This window comes from Hyperolius riggenbachi, chromosome 1 (assembly GCF_040937935.1).
Source record: "Hyperolius riggenbachi isolate aHypRig1 chromosome 1, aHypRig1.pri, whole genome shotgun sequence".
NCBI classification, from domain to species: Eukaryota; Metazoa; Chordata; class Amphibia; order Anura; family Hyperoliidae; genus Hyperolius; species Hyperolius riggenbachi.
This window is the reverse complement of record NC_090646.1, coordinates 211,672,215-211,697,717: the sequence shown is the minus strand read 5'-3', so window position 1 is coordinate 211,697,717 and position 25,503 is coordinate 211,672,215.

Genomic DNA, 25,503 nt, shown 5'->3' with positions numbered 1-25,503 from the left:
TCTGCTGCCCTTGAGGCTGATCCTGCGCCACGTGCGGTCCAACGACATGGGGTGTGGTACGGCTGGCTCTAGCCGGGACCTCAACCTCGTCATCACTATCGGTCAGTGAGCCACTGCTCAATTCAGGTACAAACTCTGACCCAGATGATTCGTCGAATGGTTCGTCCCAATCGTCCTCATCCGACTGGGCCATGTACCTGAGAACCTCATCATCGGAATACCCCTTTCTTGCCATGGTGGACTGCTAAATTTAGGGGGTATTCCTCTGAGACTACCCAGAAAAAAGAGCACCTACTTAGCGAAAGGGAGTATTTGAGCGGTAGAAAGCTGTGATCACTGAGTTTTGATTAAAAAAAAATCAAAACTGATGTTTACAGTGCACAGCTAGTGTACAGTGGTTTTTGCAGTGATCAGAAAAAAAATTCTGTCACTGCGGTGGGGTGGGCTGAACGCAAGTGCAGGCGAACGATCAGACCTGATCGGGCAAACACTGCGTTTTTTAGTGGATCCTAGTGACCCTAATAGATCTGACTGCGATCAGTAATGGTCACTTACAGATACTATATAGTAACAATGTTGATTAGCGACAGTGATGACGCTAATTAGTGACTGTGGTGCAGTGGGCTGAGCACTAACTGACACTAACAAAGGGGCCTAGCTAACTGGCCTAACTGCTAACACTAGTGATACTAAAAAAGTGACAGTTTCCACTGATCACTGTTTTTAGATCACTAGGATAGTGACAGGGGGGTGGTGGCGAGTGGGGAATCAGAAGCAATCAGAAACAATCACAGGCCAATCACGGGACAATCAAAGCCAATCACAGGCCAATCACGGGCCAATCACAGGCCAATCACGGGACAATCACAGGCCAATCACGGGACAATCACGGGACAATCACAGGCCAATCACGGGACAATCACAGGCCAATCACAGGGCAATCACAGCCAATCACGGGACAATCAAAGCCAATCACAGCCAATCAATGGACAATCACGGGACAATCACAGGCCAATCACGGGACAATCACAGGCCAATCACGGGACAATCACAGGCCAATCACGGGACAATCACAGGCCAATCACGGGACAATCACGGGACAATCACAGGCCAATCACGGGACAATCACGGGCCAATCACGGGACAATCACGGGACAATCACAGGCCAATCACGGGACAATCAAATACAATCACGGGACAATGAAATACAATGACAGCACAATGAAATACAATGACAGCACAATCAAAGACAATGCACTGGGAAGGTGATTGGGGGGGGGGGGGGGGGGTCTGAGGGCGATCTGAGGGTGAGGGGGGTTGATTAGGTGCCCGCACGGGGCAGATTGGGTCCTGATCTGATGGGTGGCAGACACGGGGTGACCGATGGGAGGTCAGTGAGTGATTACAGGGGAGAATAGATGTAAACAATGCACTGGGGAGGTTATCAGGGGGGGGGGTCTGAGGACAATCTGGGGGTCTGGGTGGGTGATCAGGTGCCCCCAAGGGACAGTTTAGGGTCTGCTCTGATGGGTGGTGGTGACAAGGGGTGATAGACAAGTGATAGACAGGTGGTCAGTGGGTGAGGCAGATGTATACAGTAGTATACAGTATACAGGGGTGGGGGTCTGGGGGGATCTGAGGGTAGGGGGGGTGATCAAGGGACCCTAGGGGGCAGTTAGGGACCTAACCTAAATGATAGCGTCGGCAGATAGTGGCAGGGGGTGATTGATGGCTTTATTGGGGGGTGCTTGGGTGCAACTATTGCTGTGCTGGGGTGGTCAGGGGGGGTCCTGAGGGCTGGGGTGGGCGATCGGGGGGATCTGTGGGTTCACAAACTGTTTTCTGCTGCTCCCGCACAGGGCTGCCTCCTCCTCCGAGATCCGTGCGACGAAGAGTGCAGAGGAGGAGGAGGCAGCCAGTATAATACACTTTGTCATGTAAACAAAGTGTATTATACTATTTCATTGGCCCAGATCGTAATTTTAAACCCCGCCGGCGCTGCTAATTGGCCGGCGGGGTATCGGGCAAGGTGGGCGGGACCTTTCGCCGCGGGGAGCGCGCGTCATAGATGACGAGATCGCTCCCCGGACACGCCTTAAGGACCCGCCGCCGTCAGGCGTATTGCGGTCCTTAAGGCATCCACTTTGCCGCCGCCCATGGGCTGTGGGCGGTCGGCAAGTGGTTAAACTAACAGTACTGTATAATCTTTCTTCTAAATTTCTGAATAACCATACTTTAGACTAGTGTTGGGCGAACACCTGGATGTTCGGGTTCGCGAACGTTCGCCGAACATGGCCGCGATGTTCGGGTGTTCGCGCCGAACTCCGAACATAATGGAAGTCAATGGGGACCCGAACTTTCGTGCTTTGTAAAGCATCCTTACATGCTACATACCCCAAATTTGCAGGGTATGTGCACCTTGGGAGTGGGTACAAGAGGAAAAAAAATATTTGAAAAAGAGCTTATAGTTTTTGAGAAAATTGATTGTAAAGTTTCAAAGGAAAAAATGTCTTTTAACCACTTCAGGACCACAGTCTTTTCGCCCCTTAAGGACCAGAGCCTTTTTCTCCATTCAGACCACTGCAGCTTTCACGGTTTATTGCTCGGTCATACAACCTACCACCTAAATGAATTTTACCTCCTTTTCTTGTCACTAATACAGCTTTCTTTTGCTGCTATTTGATTGCTGCTGCGAGTTTTAGTTTTTATTATATTCATCAAAAAAGACATGAATTTTGTCAAAAAAATGACTTTTTTAACTTGCTGTGCTGACATTTTTCAAATAAAGTAAAATGTCCTATACATTTGAGCGCGAAAGTTATTCTGCTACATGTCTTTGATAAAAAAAAAAACCATTCAGTGTATATTTATTGGATTGGGTAAAAGTTATAGCGTTTACAAACTATGGTGCCAAAAGTGAATTTTCCCATTTTCAAGCATCTCTGACTTTTCTGCGCACCTGTCAGGTTTCATGAGGGGCTAAAATTCCAGGATAGTACAAATACCCCCCCAAATGACCCCATTTTGGAAAGAAGACATCCCAAAGTATTCAGTGAGAGGCATGGTGAGTTCATAGAAGATTTTATTTTTTGTCACAAGTTAGCGGAAAATGACACTTTCTGACAAAAAAAAGAAAAAAAAAAAAAGTTTCCATTTCTTCTAACTTGCGACAAAAAAAAATGAAATCTGCCACGGACTCACTATGCTCCTCTCTGAATACCTTGAAATGTCTACTTTCCAAAATGGGGTCATTTGTGGGGTGTGTTCACTGTCCTGGCATTTTGGAGGGTGCCTAATTGTAAGCACCCCTGTAAAGCCTAAAGATGCTCATTGGACTTTTGGCCCCTTAGCGCAGTTAGGCTGCAAAAAAGTGCCACACATGTGGTATTGCCGTACTCAGGAGAAGTAGTATAATGTGTTTTGGGGTGTATTTTTACACATACCCATGCTGGGTGGGAGAAATATCTCCGTAAATGACAATTGTTTTATTTTTTTTACACACAATTGTCTATTTATAGAGATATTTCTCCCACTCAGCATGGGTATGTGGAAAAATACACCCCAAAACACATTATACTACTTCTCCTGAGTACGGCGATACCACATGTGTGGCACTTTTTTGCACCCTAACTGCGCTAAGGGGCCCAAAGTTCAATGAGTACCTTTAGGATTTCACAGGTCATTTTGAGAAATTTCGTTTCAAGACTACTCCTCACGCTTTAGGGCCCCTAAAATGCCAGGACAGTATAGGAACCCCACAAATGACCCCATTTTAGAAAGAAGACACCCCAAGGTATTCCGTTAGGAGGATGGTGAGTTCATAGAAGATTTTTTTTTTGTCACAAGTTAGCGGAAATTGATTTTAATTGTTTTTTTTTTACAAAGTGTCATTTTCCGCTAACTTGTGACAAAAAATAAAATCTTCTATGAACTCACCATACTCCTAACGGAATACATTGGGGTGTCTTCTTTCTAAAATGGGGTCATTTGTGGGGTTCCTATACTGCCCTGGCATTTTAGGGGCCCTAAACCGTGAGGAGTAGTCTTGAAACCAAATGTCGCAAAATGACCTGTGAAATCCTAAAGGTACTCATTGGACTTTGGGCCTCTTAGCGCACTTAGGGTGCAAAAAAGTGCCACACATGTGGTACCGCCGTACTCAGGAGAAGTAGTATAATGTGTTTTGGGGTGTATTTTTACACATACCCATGCTGGGTGGGAGAAATATCTCTGTAAATGACAATTGTTTGATTTTTTTTACACACAATTGTCCTTTTACAGAGATATTTCTCCCACCCAGCATGGGTATGTGTAAAAATACACCCCAAAACACAATATACTACTTCTTCTGAGTACGGCGATACCACATGTGTGACACTTTTTTGCAACCTAGGTGCACTAAGGGGCCTAACGTCCTATTCACAGGTCATTTTGAGGCATTTGGATTCTAGACTACTGCTCACGGTTTAGGGCCCCTAAAATGCCAGGGCAGTATAGGGACCCCACAAGTGACCCCATTTTAGAAAGAAGACACCCCAAGGTATTCTGTTAGGAGTATGGTGAGTTCATAGAAGATTTTTTTTTTGTCACAAGTTAGCGGAAAATGACACTTTGTGAAAAAAAAAACAATACATATCAATTTCCGCTAACTTGTGACAAAAAATAAAATCTTCTATGAACTCATCATACACCTAACAGAATACCTTGGGGTGTCTTCTTTCTAAAATGGGGTCACTTGTGGGGTTCCTATACTGCCCTGGCATTTTAGGGGCCCTAAACCGTGCGGAGTAGTCTTGAACCCAAATGTCTCAAAATGACCTGTGAAATCCTAAAGGTACTCATTGGACTTTGGGCCCCTTAGCACAGTTAGGCTGCAAAAAAGTGTCACACATGTGGTATCGCCGTACTCAGAAGAAGTAGTATAATGTGTTTTGTGGTGTATTTTTACATATAACCATGCTGGGTGGGAGAAATATCTCTGTAAATGACACATTTTTGATTTTTTTTTACACACAATTGTCCATTTACAGAGAGATTTCTCCCACCCAGCATGGGTATGTGTAAAAATACACCACAAAACACATTATACTACTTCTCCTGAGTATGGCGATACCACATGTGTGACACTTTTTTGCAGCCTAGGTGCGCTAAGGGGCCCAACGTCCTATTCACAGGTCATTTTGAGGCATTTGTTTTCTAGACTACTCCTCACGGTTTAGGGCCCCTAAAATGCCAGGGCAGTATAGGAACCCCACAAGTGACCCCATTTTAGAAAGAAGACACCCCAAGGTATTCCGTTAGCGGTATGGTGAGTTCATAGAAGATTTTATTTTTTGTCACAAGTTAGTGAAAAATGACACTTTGTGAAAAAAACAATAAAAATCCAATTTCCACTAACTTTTGACAAAAAATAAAATCTTCTATGAACTCATCATACACCTAACAGAATACCTTGGGGTGTCTTCTTTCTAAAATGGGGTCACTTGTGGGGTTCCTATACTGCCCTGGCATTTTACGGGCCCAAAACTGTGAGTAGTCTGGAAACCAAATTTCTCAAAATGACTGATCAGGGGTATAAGCATCTGCAAATTTTGATGACAGGTGGTCTATGAGGGGGCAAATTTTGTGGAACCGGTCATAAGCAGGGTGGCCTCTTAGATGACAGGATGTTTTGGGCCTGATCTGATGGATAGGAGTGCTAGGGGGGTGACAAGAGGTGATTGATGGGTGTCTCAGGGGGCGGTTAGAGGGGAAAATAGATGCAATCAATGCACTGGGGAGGTGATCGGAAGGGGGTCTGAGGGGGATCTGAGGGTTTGGCCGAGTGATCAGGAGCCCACACGGGGCAAATTAGGGCCTGATCTGATGGGTAGGTGTGCTAGGGGGTGACAGGAGGTGATTGATGGGTGTCTCAAGGTGTGATTAGAGGGGGAAAATAGATGCAAGCAATGCACTAGCGAGGTGATCAGGGCTGGGGTCTGAGGACGTTCTGAGGTGTGGGCGGGTGATTGGGTGCCCGCAAGGGGCAGATTAGGGTCTAATCTGATGGGTAACAGTGACAGGTGGTGATAGGGGGTGATTGATGGGTAATTAGTGGGTGTTTAGAGGAGAGAAGAGATGTAAACACTGCACTTGGGAGGTGATCTGATGTCGGATCTGCGGGCGATCTATTGGTGTGGGTGGGTGATCAGATTGCCCGCAAGGGGCAGGTTAGGGGCTGATTGATGGGTGGCAGTGACAGGGGGTGATTGATGGGTGGCAGTGACAGGGGGTGATTGATAGGTGATTGACAGGTGATCAGTGGGTTATTACAGGGAATAACAGATGTAAATATTGCACTGGCGAATTGATAAAGGGGGGTCTGAGGGCAATCTGAGCATGTGGGCGGGTGATTGGGTGCCCGCAAGGGGTAGATTAGGGTCTAATCTGATGGGTAACAGTGACAGGTGGTGATAGGGGGTGATTGATGGGTGATTGATGGGTAATTAGTGGGTGTTTAGAGGAGAGAAGAGATGTAAACACTGCACTTGGGAGGTGATCTGATGTCGGATCTGCGGGCGATCTATTGGTGTGGGTGGGTGATCAGATTGCCCGCAAGGGGCAGGTTAGGGGCTGATTGATGGGTAGCAGTGACAGGGGGTGATTGACGGGTGATTGACGGGTGATTGACGGGTGATTGACGGGTGATTGACAGGTGATTGACAGGTGATCAGGGGGGATAGATGCATACAGTACACGGGGGGGGTCTGGGGGGGGGTCTGGGGAGAATCTGAGGGGTGGGGGGTGATCAGGAGGGGGCAGTGGGCAGGGGGGGGATAAAAAAAAATAGCGTTGACAGATAGTGACAGGGAGTGATTGATGGGTGATTAGGGGGGTGACTGGGTGCAAACAGTGGTCTGGGGGGTGGGCAGGGGGGGGGTCTGAGGGGTGCTGTGGGCGATCAGGGGGCAGGGGGGGGGAAATCAGTGTGCTTTGGTGCAGACTAGGGTGGCTGCAGCCTCCCCTGGTGGTCCCTCGGACACTGGGACCACCAGGGCAGGAGGCAGCCAGTATAATAGGCTTTGTATACATTACAAAGCCTATTATACTATGTACATGCGGCGATCCGGGTGCTAGTAACCTGCCGGCGCTTCCGAACGGCCGGCGGGTTACTACGAGCGGTGGGCAGAGCCAGTCCCCGGCGGCTGATCGCGTCACGAATGACGCGATCGCCGCATAGCCACTTCCGCAGCCGCCCCCGCCGATGGGCGTATTGCGGTCGTTTGGGCCCAGTCTTTGCCGCCGCCCATCGGCTGGGGGCGGTCCTCAAGTGGTTAAATGCGGAAAATGTCATTTTTCTTTGCACAGGTAACATGCTTTTTGTCGCCATGCAGTCATAAATGTAATACAGATAAGAGGTTCCAGGAAAAGGGACCGGTAACGCTAACCCAGCAGCAGCACACGTGATGGAACAGGAGGAGGGCGGCGCAGGAGGAGAAGGCCACGCTTTGAGACACAACAACCCAGACCTTGCATGAGGACAAGAAGCGTGCGGATAGCAATGCATTTTGTCGCCATGCAGTCATAAATGTAATACAGATAAGAGGTTCCGTAAAAAGGGACTGGCAACGCTAACCCAGCAGCAGCACACTTGATGGAACAGGAGGAGGCGCAGGAGGAGAAGGCCACGATTTCAGGCGCAACCCAGGCCTTGCATGAGGACAAGAAGCGTGCGGATAGCAATGCATTTTGTCGCCATGCAGTCATAAATGTAATACAGATAAGAGGTTCCGTAAAAAGGGACTGGCAACGCTAACCCAGCAGCAGCACACGTGATGGAACAGGAGGAGGCGCAGGAGGAGAAGGCCACGCTTTGAGGCGCAACCCAGGCCTTGCATGAGGACAAGAAGCGTGCGGATAGCAATGCATTTTGTCGCCATGCAGTCATAAATGAAATACAGATGAGAGGTTCAATAAACAGGGACCGGAAACGCTAACCCATCACAGATGTTCATTGTTCATGTTACTTGGGGTCCGGGAGTGTTGCGTAGTCGTTTCCAATCCAGGATTGATTCATTTTAATTTGAGTCAGACGGTCTGCATTTTCTGTGGAGAGGCGGATACGCCGATCTGTGACGATGCCTCCGGCAGCACTGAAACAGCGTTCTGACATAACGCTGGCTGCCGGGCAAGCCAGCACCTCTATTGCGTACATTGCCAGTTCGTGCCAGGTGTCTAGCTTCGATACCCAATAGTTGAAGGGTGCAGATGGATTGTTCAACACAGCTACGCCATCTGACATGTAGTCCTTGACCATCTTCTCCAGGCGATCGGTGTTGGAGGTGGATCTGCACGCTTGCTGTTCTGTGGGCTGCTGCATGGGTGTCAGAAAATGTTCCCACTCCAAGGACACTGCCGATTCCATTCCCTTTTGGGCACTAGCTGCGGCTTGTGTTGTTTGCTGCCCTCCTGGTCGTCCTGGGTTTGCGGAAGTCAGTCTGTCGGCATACAACTGGCTAGAGGAGGGGGAGGATGTTAATCTCCTCTCTAAAGTCTCCACAAGGGCCTGCTGGTATTCTTCCATTTTGACCTGTCTGACTCTTTCTTCAAGCAGTTTTGGAACATTGTGTTTGTACCGTGGATCCAGAAGGGTATAAACCCAGTAATTGGTGTTGTCCAGAATGCGCACAATGCGTGGGTCGTGTTCAATGCAGTCTAGCATGAATTGAGCCATGTGTGCCAGAGTCCTGCCAGAATCCTCATCATCCTCTTGTGAGCGTTGTGATATTTGTGATGCATCATAGTCGTCACCTTCTTCCTGGTCTGCTTCTGCTGTCCGTTCGCGCTGAATTGTGGAAGTCCAACGTGCACCGCTCTGACCCTCGTCAGTGGTGGCATGAAATTCCTGCTCCAACTCCAGCTGTTCCTCCTCCTCTTCTTCGTCATAGCTGCTGGGACCAGCGTTTCCTGAGGCAGATGGCCTGATGTTGGTATCATCACGCTGATCGTTTTCTCCTTCAGATTCCCCCAGTTGCATCATGACAGCTGTTTCCTTGATTTTCAACATTGACTTCTTCAATAAACACAGCAGTGGTATGGTAATGCTGACTGAAGAGTTGTCACTGCTCACAAGCAACGTGGATTGCTCAAAATTTTGGAGGACTTGGCAGAGGTCCAACATGTTGGCCCAATCGGATCCACAGAAGCTTGGCAGCTGTCCGGATGCGCCTCGGTACTGCGCCGTCATGTACTGGACCACTGCACTCTTCTGCTCGCAAAAGCGGGCTAGCATGTGCAGCGTAGAATTCCAGCGCGTAGGGACATCACACAGCAAGCGATGGTGGGGGAGATTGAAGCGCTCCTGCATCTTGGCGAGTGCCCCCGAAGCAGTACTGGAATTTCTACAATGTTTGGCCACTCGTCGCACCTTCAACAGAAGATCGGCCACGCCTGGGTATGTCCTCAGGAACCGCTGAACTACTAGGTTCATCACGTGCGCCAGGCAAGGGATGTGTGTCAGCTTAGCCAACCTTAAAGCACGAATGAGATTACTCCCATTATCACACACAACCATGCCCGGTTTCAGGTCCAGCGGTGCCAGCCACAAATCCGTCTGTTCCTTTATTCCCCTCCAAATTTCCTCTCCTGTGTGCTGCTTATCCCCAAGGCAGATCAGCTTCAGCAACGCTTGCTGACGCATGCCAACAGCTGTGCTGCACTGCTTCCACGATCCTACTGCTGCTGGGTTAGCGTTTCCGGATGAGGTACAGCTTTGAGATGCGTTGGAGGAGAAGGAGTCAGAGAGGTAGGTGCTGCTGTTGTTGTTATCCAGTGGGAGGGACGGCGGTGCAGCTGTTTGCGGCGTGGGCAACACCCGCGCCGTAGCAGGTGAGGAATCGCTGCCAGGCTCCACAAGGTTCACCCAGTGCGCGGTAAGGGAGATGTATCGACCCTGGCTGAACGCACTCGTCCAGGTGTCAGTGGTGAGGTGAACCTTGCAGGCAACGGCATTCTTCAAGCTTCGGGTTATTTTGCTGACCACGTGCTCATGCAACTCAGGCACTGCAGAGCGCGCAAAGTGGTAGCGGCTGGGAACCACGTAACGTGGGATGGCCACTGACATCATGCCCTTGAAGCTGTTTGTCTCCACCACTCGATATGGCAGCATTTCGCAGGCCAGAAGCTTGGCTATGCTGGCTGTTAGTGCCACGGCCGGGGGTCATTTGCTGGCAATTTCCTCTTGCGCTCAAACATCTCAGAGACAGACAACTGAACCGTAGGGCTGCACACTGAAGGGCTGTTGGTTGTTGTGTTTGATGAAGACTGGGAGACCTCAAGAGCACTATTCCGGAAAGTGACAGTGTCAGCGTCGTCTGATGTTTGTGAATGTTGTTGTGAACCACGCAATGGCTGGGCTACTGCTGCTGCTGAGGAGGGTCTGGTGGTGAGTCTGGTGACCCCAAGGGAGGCAGTGTTGCTGGTACCCTGTCCTGCAGCGTTTGCCCACAGAGTGGGATGTTTGGATACCATGTGGCGGATCATGCTGGTGGTGGAGAGGTTGTAGACAGAGTGGTAGAGCACTCCCCTTGGTTCAAACAGCGATGTGCCTCGGCTATTCTGGCAACACTCCAGAATCTTGATAGCGGAAAGAAAGCGAAGCCGGCACCATCAATGTATTTATGCTCTTTTTAATCGGATACAAACATGCTAACAGCCAAAGTGCGACGTTTCGAGGAGACACCCTCTTTTTCAAGCTAAGCTGTGCATGACCAAACAAATAATGGCAGAACAATCCTATTTATACACAACATGGTCTAAAGACAGCCTATCAGCGTTACGCTAAATCATTGACCAATAGGATCAGGTCCTACCTAGTGGACCTGAGAGAAAACCACAGGGCTGCCTACCTGATAGGGTCGTTTGAAGTGGAGTCAAACCACCTCCCAAACACAAGCCAGTCCCAGGTGGAGGCGAACGGCTACTCTTTGCTGGGCAGAGCCATGCGGAAGCGCACTCCCGCCAGGCCACGCCCACTGGCGGACCTAGGAGGAAACACCCCGCACTACGTAGAGGAGAGGGCGGCTACAAGCCGTCCGCTCCCCTTCCGCCCAGCAACGTGTGACGTATGCGGAGAACTCCGCTCATATGTCGCACTGATGTAAAAAGAGAGCCTGTGGTGTCCGCCCCCCTCTGGGTAGAAGAGCGTGTGTCTGTTTCCTAGCAACAGCACCGCTCATGCGCAGAGTGCCTTATGTGTGTGTGTGTATCGCTGTACACACTAGATCGTCATAACAGTTCATATGCTATTGAAAATCATGCAGATATAATAGCAACTGATAGTCATAGCATTACAGTATCTACATAGATAAACCAAAATAGACATTACATAAAGAATAAAACAAGAAAAAATGAAAATAAATTAAGTAAATAAACGCAATAAAAAATACAATAAAAAGTAAAAAATAAAAAAAATAAAAAATAAATAAAAAATAATAGATAATGATGAGAGGAAGTCATGAGGGGAGGAGGAGGGTGGAGACAAGATGGAGGAGAAATTTCTAGAGAGCATCTGATGGGACAGGGATGGGATGGAGGGAAGGAGAGACGAAAAGGAGGCAGCATCTCGGGATACCCACTGGTAAATGATAAAAAATAAATGTTACAAAATGTACCATAAATCTATACGCACATATCAATGGGGCTGTACACCATGGGGCAATATCTATCAAATAAAAGGTATGAGGTCAAGTTCTCTGTTTAGACCTCTCGGCTCCATGGTGTCCAGTCTCTTTATCCAGTGGGCCTCCCTCCATAGTAGCCTCCTCTCCCTATCTCCGCCCCTCCTTAGGGGACGTACCTGTTCTATAATCTGAAACCTAAGTTGGCTAACGTGATGATTGGCTGCCACAAAATGATATGGGACAGCCTGATCTACTAATTTCTCCCTTATGGCATGTTTATGCGAAGACAATCTTTTTTTAAACTTCTGTGTAGTCTGTCCCACATATAACAACCCACATGGGCACTTGAGGGCATATATCACATAGGCCGTGTCACAGGTATAGTAGCCATTTATCCTAAATTTTCTGCCAGTGTGTGGATGGCTAATGTATTCACCCTTAGTCACAGAGGCACAGTGTACGCAGTTGAGGCACGGGAACGTGCCCTTACGTTTTGTATCTATTACACCCATGTCAGTGCCTCCCATATCTGCATGTACCAACCGGTCTCTGAGATTTGGTGCTCTTTTATAAGACACCAATGGGGAGCGCTGAAAATGGGGTATCTCCGGGAAACTGTCTGCCAGGAGATACCAATGTTTCCTAATGATCTTACTGATCTCCTCACTCTGCGTGCTGTATCTCGTGACAAAGGGGATACGGTCAGCTGTGTTTTTCCTAGTATGTCTCTGTCGTACCTCCGCTCCCCTCCGTAGTCTGTCATGTGCTGATTCCAACACGCCAGTCGGGTAACCTCGTTGAAAGAATTTATCTGTCATCTGTGTCAGTCTCTGCCGCCTAGTCGCCCTGTCATCAACTATCATCTGTACCCTATGTAGTTGTCCAATGGGTATAGCTCTCCTAGTCATTTCAGAATGGAAGCTCCCATAATGTAGGAGTGAGTTAACATCAGTGGGTTTGACGAAAATATCTGTGATTAGCTTATCACCCTGCCTCTGGACAAGTGTGTCAAGAAAATTAATTTGTTGTTCGGAATGGTGAATAGTCAAACGTATATCAGTACACCTTGTCATGAGTTCAGAGACAAAGGCTTCCAAGGCCGAATGAGGCCCCGCCCACACGCAAAAAACATCATCAATATAACGATACCATAATTTGGCATATTTCTGAAAAAGATTATTGGTATATACATACATATCTTCGTAAACTCCCATGAAGATGTTTGCGTAGGGCGGGGCCACATTCGACCCCATCGCCGTGCCTTTCTTCTGCAAGTAAAACCTGTTTTCAAAACGAAAATAATTAAATGTTAGAACAATTTCAAGTAGCTTACAGATAAAATTGATTTGTTGTCGAGAAAAATCGGATGAAGTTTCCAACACAAAGCGGACAGCCCAGGGCCGGCCCGCCCATGAGGCGGGGTGAGGCGGGTTCCTCAGGCGGCAGGAAGTGGAGGGGCGGCACCAGACATAGAGAGGAAGTGACTGGGGAGAGGAGAGAGAGCGTGCAGGCTGCAGTGCAGACGAAGTCCGGCTGATCCTGTGTGGTGCCCGACCTGCCTCCGACCTCGTGCCTGCACACACACCGTGAGTGATCCTCCCCAGCTCCCCTCCGGCTCCGTCGAGGCCGCCCGGACTGTCTGTGAACTTCTGAGACGCGGCCCCCGCCGCCCCCCATTAGGCTGTGCGCACCTCCCGCCCGCCACCCACATGATGCCGCCGGGCCGGCCTCCGAGTCCGACGACTCTCGGAGCTCAGCTCTACGGGCTGCGGCCTCTCCTGGCTGTATCCTCCTCCAAGGCTGCCTGTATGTGACGCTGCCTTTGGCGGCGGATGTCGCCCGCTCTGCCTCTGCTGCCCTGCGGCTGATTGTCACGCACGGGCGGCGGCGTGACCCGACGATGATGAGGCTGGCTCTGGCTGGCTGCCGCCTCCGGCCGCCGCTCACCGGCCCAGGCCCAGCGCGAGATCCGAAATGGTGGAGGCGGAGCATGCCCGCCGCAGGCCTCAGACAGCCGTCTGTCCCCTGCCTGCCAGTGCAGGATCATGCATGCGTGCGGTGCGGATGCCCGCCCTTCGCCGCTGCCACAGACCCAGAGGGAGACCCAATCCCCGGTGAGTGAGTCAGACTCAGTCACTCACTGTCACTTGTCACTTACTTTGTTTGCTGCCTGCATCACTCAGGGCAGGCTTTTCTTCACGGTGGATTGTGTGGGGGTCTGGGGATGATGTAATGTTATAATGTATACATTAGGGGGGGGGGGCTTGGCAAGGGGAAAAGAAAGAAGCAATGAAGGGGATGACAAAGTGGGGGGGGGGGAGATGGGGGGCTTGGCAAATGGCACGGAAACAGAATCAATGAAGGGGATGACAAAGTGGGGGGGGGGGAGATGGGGGGCTTGGCAAATGGCAAGGGGAACAGAATCAATGAAGGGGATGACAAAGTGGGGGGGGGGGGAGATAGTAGGGCTTGGCAAATGGCACGCGGAACAGAATCAATGAAGGGGATTACAAAGACGGAAGGGGGGCACAAGAAAGGGGCTAAGTGGGAGCAGGAAGATGGTGACATGGTAGTGGGGATCCAAACATGGAGAGGGAGGAGGGCAGTGACTGCAAGGAGAGGCATAAGAGTAAGACAGAAACTCAGGAGAGGGAGTGGCAAATAAGGAGGCACAGGGGAGAGGCCACAGAAGGGAGGCACATGGGGAAAATACACAAGGGAAGGACAGGCTGCACAGGAGAGGGGTCACAGGAAGGAGACACATAAGAGGCGGCAGCACAAAAGGGAGGCACAGGAGAGGGGTGACATAAGGGAGGCACAGGCATACCTCCCAACTTTTTGAGATGAGAAAGAGGGACACTTAAGCCACGCCCCTGCTACACCCCTGACCACGCCCCCATCACAACCCTAGTCACGCATACCATAAAGATTTCATAAGAAAAATATGTTGTTTTATAAGTCAAACCACACTGGTCCTTTCTATCCTGGTTCATTTTCCTTCATAGTAACATTTTAAAATTAGTAATATCAATTTACAGGATGGGAATAAAGTTTAGAGTCATTTAAACATATTTTTTTAGTAGAGAAATATATATATTTACATAGAACGAGGGACAAAGTCCTGAAAGAGGGGCAAATGAGGAGGACAGAGGGACCGTCCCTCCGAAAGAGGGACAGTTGGAAGCTATGGGCACAGGAGGGAGGGGGGGGGGGGGGGGTGGGAGAATGGGCACAGAAGGGAGGCAGGAGAGAGGGGCGCAGGAGAAAGGGGGCAAATGAGAAAAGCACTGGAAAGGGGGCACAAGAGATAGGTGGCATCAGAGAGGTACAGGAGAAAGGGAGAGATGCATAGGAGAATAGGGCATGAGAAAGCACTGTAGAGGGGACACATGAGTGAAGCACAGGAAAGATAGAAACAAAACAGAGGCATAAAAGAGAGGGGCGCATGAGAGAGGTACATTCCTTTTTATTTTTTTAAGTTATTATTTAGTATAATAAGGTTAAGGTAGTGTGTAGTAGTCATCAATGATGACTCATGGTAGAAGTCAGTGGTATTGGTGTATGGTAAAATGATGATCCTGTAATTTTTTTCTCTCTGCTATAATGCTATGTGATGATTTCTGTCTCTGTCTGTACTGGCTGCCTGCTATAATAAAAGGGGTCGGGTCAGGGACATGCAGGAGGGTGGCAGCAGCAGGCTTCACCAACTGCACGGTCTGTACCATACTTACAACCTGGGCTGGCTAGGCTAGCTATATTGCCAGTGGTACTGACTGACTGAAGGCACCTAGTGGTTTGGATTGGGAGGAGAGATAAGGAAGGAGGCATGAAAGCATGGGCTGTCTGTGCTCCAACTACTGCTCCAACCCACTCCCTGGATTATACATGATTCATTTAAATCCTCTAACACATCCACTTCTAAGATGAGGGCTAAAGCCTGGTACACACTTTCAATTATGATTGGCCAATTACTGACCAATTTTACCACCTGCGTCATGTAGTATGAGGCTGGGCAGCAGATATTGCACACTATGAGCAGATTATGTAGGTATCCCTTATACTACATGAAGGCAGGTGGTAAAATTGGTCAATGATTGGCCACTCGTAATTGAAAGTGTGTATCAGGCTTAATTCTGCTAAGAAAGACAGGAGGGAGAACAAGCAGATGGACTCTCATGGACTATTGAATTAAACTTGACTTTTTTTTTAGGATTGCCAATCTGGAGCCCTGAAACCAAACTTTTCATTCTCCTTCAAAGCATACTCTTCCTACAGGTCTCCAGTAATGCAAGGTATGTGATAGTTAATTCACTGTAGAGCAGAAACTGAAGCGGTCTTCTTTAATTCTTTAATTTTGCTTTAAGGAGGGGGGGGTGCCTATGGCCCGGGGGGGGGGGGGGGGGGGCGCCTTCACGATCTTTGCCTCAGGCAGCAGAAAGTCCAGGACCGGCCCTGGGACAGCCTCTATACCACCATCGTGAGGGATGGAGGTATAGAGGCTCTCCACATCAAGTGTAACAAGCAGATATGGTTCCTCTAAAGGAGGAAGATTACGTAGAATATTGAGGAACATCTGAGTGTCCCTCAAATAGGACTTAAGGGCCACAACAAAGGGACTCAACAGTTTCTCCAGATATTTCGCTATTGGTGAAAAGACAGAGTCTATGCCAGCCACTATTCGTCTCCCGGAGGGATTGACTAGACTTTTGTGTATTTTAGGGCATATATAGAGGACAGGGGTAATGGGAAAGTCCTGTATCAAGTATCTGGCAAGTTTGTCATCTATTAGCCCTGCTGATTTGGCAGCAGATACGATATTTTCCACCTTGATCTGAATGTCAGCAAGACATTCAGAGAAGGATCCTCTTGCTGACATTCAGATCAAGGTGGAAAATATCGTATCTGCTGCCAAATCAGCAGGGATAATAGATGACAAACTTGCCAGATACTTGATACAGGACTTTCCCATTACCCCTGTCCTCTATATATGCCCTAAAATACACAAAAGTCTAGTCAATCCCCCCGGGAGACCAATAATGGCTGGCATAGACTCTGTCTTTTCACCAATAGCGAAATATCTGGAGAAACTGTTGAGTCCCTTTGTTGTGGCCCTTAAGTCCTATTTGAGGGACACTCAGATGTTCCTCAATATTCTACGTAATCTTCCTCCTTTAGAGGAACCATATCTGCTTGTTACACTTGATGTGGAGAGCTTCTATACCTCCATCCCTCACGATGGTGGTATAGAGGCTGTCTGCTTTGTGTTGGAAACTTCATCCGATTTTTCTCGACAACAAATCAATTTTATCTGTAAGCTACTTGAAATTGTTCTAACATTTAATTATTTTCGTTTTGAAAACAGGTTTTACTTGCAGAAGAAAGGCACGGCGATGGGGTCGAATGTGGCCCCGCCCTACGCAAACATCTTCATGGGAGTTTACGAAGATATGTATGTATATACCAATAATCTTTTTCAGAAATATGCCAAATTATGGTATCGTTATATTGATGATGTTTTTTGCGTGTGGGCGGGGCCTCATTCGGCCTTGGAAGCCTTTGTCTCTGAACTCATGACAAGGTGTACTGATATACGTTTGACTATTCACCATTCCGAACAACAAATTAATTTTCTTGACACACTTGTCCAGAGGCAGGGTGATAAGCTAATCACAGATATTTTCGTCAAACCCACTGATGTTAACTCACTCCTACATTATGGAAGCTTCCATTCTGAAATGACTAGGAGAGCTATACCCATTGGACAACTACGTAGGGTACAGATGATAGTTGATGACGGGGCGACTAGGCGGCAGAGACTGACACAGATGACCGATAAATTCTTTCAACGAGGTTACCCGACTGGCGTGTTGGAATCAGCACATGACAGACTACGGAGGGGAGCGGAGGTACGACAGAGACATACTAGGAAAAACACAGCTGACCGTATCCCCTTTGTCACGAGATACAGCACGCAGAGTGAGGAGATCAGTAAGATCATTAGGAAACATTGGTATCTCCTGGCAGACAGTTTCCCGGAGATACCCCATTTTCAGCGCTCCCCATTGGTGTCTTATAAAAGAGCACCAAATCTCAGAGACCGGTTGGTACATGCAGATATGGGAGGCACTGACATGGGTGTAATAGATACAAAACGTAAGGGCACGTTCCCTTGCCTCAACTGCGTACACTGTGCCTCTGTGACTAAGGGTGAATACATTAGCCATCCACACACTGGCAGAAAATTTAGGATAAATGGCTACTATACCTGTGACACGGCCTATGTGATATATGCCCTCAAGTGCCCATGTGGGTTGTTATATGTGGGACAGACTACACAGAAGTTTAAAAAAAGATTGTCTTCGCATAAACATGCCATAAGGGAGAAATTAGTAGATCAGGCTGTCCCATATCATTTTGTGGCAGCCAATCATCACGTTAGCCAACTTAGGTTTCAGATTATAGAACAGGTACGTCCCCTAAGGAGGGGCGGAGATAGGGAGAGGAGGCTACTATGGAGGGAGGCCCACTGGATAAAGAGACTGGACACCATGGAGCCGAGAGGTCTAAACAGAGAACTTGACCTCATACCTTTTATTTGATAGATATTGCCCCATGGTGTACAGCCCCATTGATATGTGCGTATAGATTTATGGTACATTTTGTAACATTTATTTTTTATCATTTACCAGTGGGTATCCTGAGATGCTGCCTCCTTTTCGTCTCTCCTTCCCTCCATCCCATCCCTGTCCCATCAGATGCTCTCTAGAAATTTCTCCTCCATCTTGTCTCCACCCTCCTCCTCCCCTCATGACTTCCTCTCATCATTATCTATTATTTTTTATTTATTTTTTACTTTTTTATTTTTTACTTTTTATTGTATTTTTTATTGCGTTTATTTACTTAATTTATTTTCATTTTTTCTTGTTTTATTCTTTATGTAATGTCTATTTTGGTTTATCTATGTAGATACTGTAATGCTATGACTATCAGTTGCTATTATATCCGCATGATTTTCAATAGCATATGAACTGTTATGACGATCTAGTGTGTACAGCGATACACACACACACATAAGGCACTCTGCGCATGAGCGGTGCTGTTGCTAGGAAACAGACACACGCTCTTCTACCCAGAGGGGGGCGGACACCACAGGCTCTCTATTTACATCAGTGCGACGTATGAGCGGAGTTCTCCGCATACGTCACAAGTTGCTGGGCGGAAGGGGAGCGGACGACTTGTAGCCGCCCTCTCCTCTACGTAGTGCGGGGTGTTTCCTCCTAGGTCCGCCAGTGGGCGTGGCCTGGCGGGAGTGCGCTTCCGCATGGCTCTGCCCAGCAAAGAGTAGCCGTTCGCCTCCACCTGGGACTGGCTTGTGTTTGGGAGGTGGTTTGACTCCACTTCAAACGACCCTATCAGGTAGGCAGCCCTGTGGTTTTCTCTCAGGTCCACTAGGTAGGACCTGATCCTATTGGTCAATGATTTAGCGTAACGCTGATAGGCTGTCTTTAGACCATGTTGTGTATAAATAGGATTGTTCTGCCATTATTTGTTTGGTCATGCACAGCTTAGCTTGAAAAAGAGGGTGTCTCCTCGAAACGTCGCACTTTGGCTGTTACCATGTTTGTATCCGATTAAAAAGAGCATAAATACATTGATGGTGCCGGTGGTGGAGAGGTTGTTAATATTTTTCCCCCTGCTCAGGCGGGTCTTGCACACCTTGCAAATCACCATGGTACCATCCTCACTGCAGTCTTCAAAGAAAGGCCAGACTTTGGAGCACCTGCCTTTCTGACGATTTCTGTTTGCGCCTCTTTTGCGTCTCACTTGAACTTCCACGTTTGTGGTGCCTGAAATTTCGCGCCGCCTACCTTGTGGCACAAGGCGAACTCGTGCAGCAGTGGGTTCTTCAACAGACTCATCTGTGCTGCTACGACGGCGATGTTCTCCTTCACATACAAAATCTGGGTCTGTGTCCACATTGTCCAAACCCTCCTCTTCCATCTCCTCAAACTCGTCATATGTGATTGTGGGCCGCTGCCGTGGAGTAGAGCTCCCCAGAACAACCTCTGCACAGCTCACTCCAACGTCGTCTTCCAGATCTTCTCGGCCGACCTCCTGCAATTGAAACCCCTCCTGTCCAACTTGCTCTGGGATTTGGGTTTCAAAGTCCTCGGACTCGCCTTGCATTTCAGTGCACGGTGCATTTCCCACAGTAAATGGTTGTGAATCCGGGCACAACATTTCTGGCTGTTCCATTGACCTTTGAAAGGTGGAAGTTTGTTGGGCTGGGAATAGCTCCTGCGAATACCCCATTGTGTCCTGAGGAAATTTTTCGGACTGGTTATTTGGCAGTTGTGTGCGTGGTGTCGCTGCCGGTTGTGTCAGCTTTGTGCCCACTGGCTCCTTGTAACTGGCTGAGGACTCGGACCTCGTGCGTGATGTGCTGGTGCTGCTTAACCCACTGCTGGACGCTTGAGAGGTCATCCAATTAATTATCTGGTCCTGTTCTTTTGGATTTGTGAGGGTTGATTTCCTGGACAACATGGGCGGTATTGAGTGGGTTTTCTTCGGTGCTCCACTGTGGCCTGTACGTGAACCGTCAGGGGAAACACCTCTTCCCTTGCCCCTCCCTCTTTCACAGGATTTCTTCTTCATTTCACTTATCCTTAAAGTACACGCTGACTGGCAGCAGTACAGTGGCAGTACAGAAATGCTATATAGTGGTGGGTGAGTGGTGTACTACTATTCCCAGCAGCGACACAGAGCACAATGCTATACAGTGGTGGGTGAGCGGTGTACTACTATTCCCAGCAGCGACACAGAGCACAATGCTATACAGTGATGGGTGAGCGGTGTACTACTATTCCCAGCAGCGACACAGAGCACAATGCTATACAGTGGTGGGTTAGCGGTGTACTACTATTCCCAGCAGCGACACAGAGCACAATGCTATACAGTGGTGGGTGAGCGGTGTACTACTATTCCCAGCAGCGACACAGAGCACAATGCTATACAGTGGTGGGTGAGCGGTGTACTACTATTCCCAGCAGCGACACAGAGCACAATGCTATACAGTGGTGGGTGAGCGGTGTACTACTGTTCCCAGCAGCGACACAGAGCACAATGCTATACAGTGGTGGGTGAGCGGTGTACTACTATTCCCAGCAGCGACACAGAGCACAATGCTATACAGTGGTGGGTGAGCGGTGTACTACTGTTCCCAGCAGCGACACAGAGCACAATGCTATACAGTGGTGGGTGAGCGGTGTACTACTATTCCCAGCAGCGACACAGAGCACAATGCTATACAGTGGTGGGTGAGCGGTGTACTACTATTCCCAGCAGCGACACAGAGCACAATGCTATACAGTGGTGGGTGAGCGGTGTACTACTATTCCCAGCAGCGACACAGAGCACAATGCTATACAGTGGCGGGTGAGCGGTGTACTACTGTTCCCAGCAGAGACACAGAGTGGCAGTAAACACAATGCTATACAGTGGTGGGTGAGCGGTGTACACAGAGTGGCAGTAAACACAATGCTATATAGTGTGGGTGAGCGGTGTACTACTGTTCCCAGCAGCGACACAATGACTGGGGGGACCCTGGCTAGCCTGGCTGGAGAGAGAACTACCCTGTCTGCCTACCCAAAGCTAAACCCACAGACAAATGGCGGAGAAATTACGTGGATCGGGTATTTATTTACCCGAACCACGTGACCCGTTCGGCCAATCAGAGCGCGTTCGGGTCCGAACCACGTTACCCGTTCGGCCAATCACAGCGCTAGCCGAACGTTCGGCCATGCGCTCCTAGTTCGGTCATATGGCCGAACGGTTTGGCCGAACACCATCAGGTGTTCGGCCGAACTCGAACATCACCCGAACAGGGTGATGTTCTGCAGAACCCGAACAGTGGCGAACACTGTTCGCCCAACACTACTTTAGACTAATCCATACCCAGATGTCTTATGAAAGGCTGAGACTGTTAAGTGGCTACTTATTCAGCAGCATTGTCATGCTTGTCATTATAGAGAGGGCACAATCAGATACAAAGGTCACCATCACCCTTACACTCTAATTAGATGGGATAGCAGTGTGTAGGGTCTGAATGATGGTGTGTTCTTAGGAGAGCACGTGCAGACAATCACATGAATAGCACTGAGACCTCTGTTTAAATGTGTCTGCTCCCTTGAGTGCTAGAGGTTTTTGTTATGATGAAAATCTAATTCCATAAGCACTTTTTAAGACGTGCTGAAGACGTTGTGCTCTGATTTTAATGAGCTTGAAAGTGACATGTCACACTGACAGCAAAGCTATACGAGCAACGAGTGCACCATTTGATACATAGCATATGTGGTAGTAAACCGTCTCTGCATTCTTTTCTGTTTGTCTTGGAGTCAACATGTGATTTACAGCTGTGTTTGTAAAGTTTGGGAACCATTTTCAGTTTTCAATATTTCTGTGTAAATGCAATCTAAAATGTTATCTATTGATCATGCAAGTCATAAAGGAGGATAAAGAGTCCAATTAAATAAACAAGTTGAAAACATTGTTTTTGTTTATGTATAAAGTAAAATAATACAAAGCTTTAAATTTGTGTCGCACAAGCAGTTTTGACATTTTAGCTATGTCCCTGTTTAATCAGCAATAACTTTATTACTACTTATGTCACCTAAATGATATATACACACACAGGCGTAGTTGGTGAGCTTAAGCACGTTAAAGCGTGACCGAGAGCCCCTGTCACTGTTTTCCTGTTTTGTGCTGCAGCCCCTCTGGAGACTGGGGATCTCCAGTGCTGCATGTATGCTTTGCGTAGAGTTTGGTTTGTGCTGCTCATATCCCCGGGTATGTATGTATTAATATACTGTATTGTATTTATTCACAACAAACCAGATTTTCATTGGGTGTTGTTTTTATTTTCCAAGAATCATTTTGTTTTCTACACAATTTATTGGGAGAAATAGAACACAAATGGAAAAAAATATATATTTCTTCGTTTTTATCAATTGCAGTTCAAAAATAAAAAAAAGTGCTACTGTAGATAAAACCCACAAATTGTATTTGGCTATTTCTCCCATTTAACACAAAACTATAATGATGTTCCTGTCACAATTTTTGCTGATGATATTTGAGAGAGTCTGAAATCCAATGTTACTTTTTGCTTCAATGTGCACTTAGAACTGAGAAAATATTAAAGGACAACCAAGGTGACATGTGACATGATGAGATAGACAAGTGTATGTATAGTGTCAAGCACACAATTATCTAAGCTGTGTTCCTGTTTTTTTCTTTCTCTGCCTGAAAAAGTTAACCATCAGGTATGGAGTTTCTGTCCGGGTCGGAACCGGGTCAGACTATAGCATAACCATCACTGATAAGTAATTATAGCTATAAAAATACTTTTCTGTCAGTAAATGGCTTCTGAGAGCAGGAAAGCGATAAAAAGGGTCAATAATTCATAGATTTTAGCTCTAGAATACTTTAATGAAGGTGTCATTGAGCAGAGACAATGAAACAATTAAAAATGTAAAAACTAGATTTAAATATAAAATACAACTGTGGGATATCTAAAAAAGTCATTTTTAGAAAAAGGAGGATAGATACAATTGTTTTTCTCATTAGTTTATTTTCACCTTGGATGTCCTTTAACAGAATTTTAAATGGTAAAATATTTGGGAGAAAAGGTTTATGAGGAATGTTAATTAACAATTTTATTATTTAGTGGGTGTGGTCCTAAAAGTGGATGTGGTCTTAAAAGTGGGTGTAGTTAAACAGTATATTTTATTATAGAAAATGGAGGGCGCTTGTGGAGGTACTTCTATGAGTGTACTGATTCACCCGCTGCAAACTAGTTAAATATGGGGACCCACTCGCCTCATATAAACTGATAAATCAATAGTAAACAAAAAACCAGTTGCGCTGGGCCTAAAAATTGTTGTCTAACAATTTCACCAATAAAGGGTACTAATCAGCTTAATGAAAAATATCCACAATTTATTCCAAAATATGCTTATAAAACATAGATTATCAGTTGTTGCATAAATAAAACAATTTCACATCACAATATTGCATACATATTTTATGTTCAATGTCTATACATATCATCCACCCGCTCAAACATACACAGACCTTCCAATGTGCATAAAAAAGTTGGGATAAAAATTGGGATAAAAAGTGGGGATAAAAAACTTTGAATAGAAAGGTTCTGGAGTGAAGAATCTGTATGATCTATTCTCTGTTTATGACTCTAGATGTATATTATTGCAGGGTCCTTAAATCCTTAGTGGAGGTGAAGTAGATTTCAGTGTTCCAATATAGGTACCTTGTGGAGGGCTGGTTATCACATCACAAAAGTATGTCCCCTTCACTATAAGTTCTGTACGTAGCCAGATAAGTTATTGATGTTTGCCTTGGCGGTTACGATCTATAATTCCTGCAACAAAATGTCCACAATGGTTCTACTCACGTTCCTGACAAATAGGTAAAGATCAGGCTGGAGTCCAATGGTTGAGTCAGAGCTCCGGCCAGCAGCTCCGTGACTCAGCTCAGTGTGTACACGCGCTGTATCCTCGATCCGTTCCGCCGTCCACTACTGTAGTAGTTCCGGGTGACGGCTGGTTCACTTCCGGTGACGTCACCTGTTCCCTGCGTCCTGTATTGCTAGGCTGTTACTTGGTTACAGCAAGAATGGTTATATACGTGCTGTACCTAGTTGATGCACCTGCAGAGTACTTGCTCCTGTAGCAATTTTTGGGCAGCGTGGGGTGTATGATGAGGGCTTACGCGTTTCAGCGGTCTACCGCCGCCTTTCTCAGCCAGTCATTTGTGAACAGCCGTCTCTGGATTGATATACTCCTTTAACCCCTCCTCTCCTCCTGGTGTGGATTCTCCTGGGTCCTGCAAAAGAGTGAAAGTCCCACTTGTGGAGTCGAATACACACTGAGCATACACATGACCTGTCTACCACTGGAGGAGGATGTTAGTTTCTTTTTTATGCACATTGGAAGGTCTGTGTATGTTTGAGCGGGTGAATGATATGTATAGACATTGAACATGAAATATGTATGCAATATTGTGATGTGAAATTGTTTTATTTATGCAACAACTGATAATCTATGTTTTATAAGCATATTTTGGAATAAATTGTGGATATTTTTCATTAAGCTGATTAGTACCCATTATTGGTGAAATTGTTAGACAACAATTTTTAGCCCCAGCGCAATTGGTTTTTTGTTTACTATTAGTATATTTTATTGTAATAGTTGACACTGTATTCCCATTATTACATTTTAACCTATTACATTTCCCAATGTGAATCATGATCCCCCTCTCTTATACAGATTTCCATTGTAGCCTAGTGGCGAACCTGTATGCTCCCTTGTTAGGGTCGGCCATGGTTCTCCAGCACCAGAGATCTAGAAATGTGCTCAAACCCAGCCCCCCCCACCCCGCCACCCCAATTTTGATCAGTCCAGTATAGGTAGCAGAGGGCCTGCATTATTAGGTAGCTTCCTCCAAGTCCAAGTATTAAGTATTAGACAGCCCCCCATGCACAAATCACAAAAAAATAGCTGCTGGGAAAAGAATCTCTCACCTCTTTTGGTTCCAGCAGCGATCATGCAGCAGGAACCGCTGTGCACAGCTCTGCGGTCAGCCCCTTACTGCCAAATACACCAGGTCCCAGCTTGATGACATCATCAAGCTGGGGCCCAGGTATTCGGCAGTACATGGCTGACTGCAGAGCTGCTGTATGTACAGAGGCTCCAGCTGCCTGATATTTGCTATAACCAGGAGAGGTGAGACATGCTTTTCCCAGCAGCTATTCTTTAGTGATCTGTGCATT